The sequence below is a fragment of the Volvox carteri genome, assembly GCF_000143455.1.
Source record: "Volvox carteri f. nagariensis unplaced genomic scaffold VOLCAscaffold_84, whole genome shotgun sequence".
NCBI lineage: Eukaryota > Viridiplantae > Chlorophyta > Chlorophyceae > Chlamydomonadales > Volvocaceae > Volvox > Volvox carteri.
In genome coordinates, this window is record NW_003307627.1 from 267,568 (window position 1) to 268,476 (window position 909).

At 55.6% G+C, this 909-nt stretch overlaps 1 protein-coding gene across 1 annotated transcript in view; it reads left to right on the forward strand.

Moving 5' to 3' along the window:
• VOLCADRAFT_107941 (uncharacterized protein) overlaps positions 1 to 909 on the forward strand; it is a 3,733-nt gene that overhangs the window by 1,449 nt on the left and 1,375 nt on the right. The window lies entirely within an intron of this gene.

Genomic DNA, 909 nt, shown 5'->3' on the forward strand with positions numbered 1-909 from the left:
GCCGGCGATCCGTGTCCTCAGGATCGTCTTTTGCATAAATAGCGCGTGTTGCAGGTTTTCTGTATCTTGTTTTTGTTGTTCAGCACGCGCTGAACAACGAGGCAGGTCCCGCGCCTTCGGCGCGCTTTCTGTTTTTTTCCGCTGTGCTTTCAGCTCTTCAGCAAGACCCATCGGGTAGAGTGCCCTGATTGAAGGAGCACCATTATCGCTCCGTCGTCATCGTCTTGAAGATCATGGCAACCGTAGCAGTATCCGTCCAAGCCGTTTTAGCGGTTTTTGTCGTTTTCTGCGGCGTTGCTGGCGCCATGATGCCGGGCCAATATGGTTCCCAGCCCCCTTCCCCATATATGCAAGGTCTGCTGGGTGGCGGCGCTACGCCGCTAGGAGGCGGAATGGCGCCCAGCGCGGTACCGAGAGCGGCAACTATGTCTGGTGCGGCGGTTGCTGGGCCGGACATCGCTGCAATGTTACTCCAGATGCAACAAGACCTGGCCGGGGTCCGCGCGCGCCTAAATAGTCAAGGTGCGACCTCGGGTCCGGAATACGATTTGCGCGCGCTGACGGAGGATTTTGCGTCGCCTCAAGTGCAGCGCTCTCCAGCCGGGTCGCGGTTTCCGTTTCCCGACTATGTTCTGCACAATTTGCCGGGAACCATGACGGTGGATAATCTGGTTTTGCATAATTTTCGGGCAATACCTGAGTGGCAGGAGTTAGAGCACTCGCAGAGGGGTCATCCTGATCGTGCGGGCTCGTTAGTTTATGAGTTTAGCATTCTGATTACTTTGCTTGGCGTCTTGGAGATGGTGCGGTCCGGTTTGACTATGATTCGCCGCTTTTTCGGATATTCAAATTTACCCTCAGAGTGGGTTGTCGCCCTGACCTGCGCCTCTGATACCTTGCTGTATGATG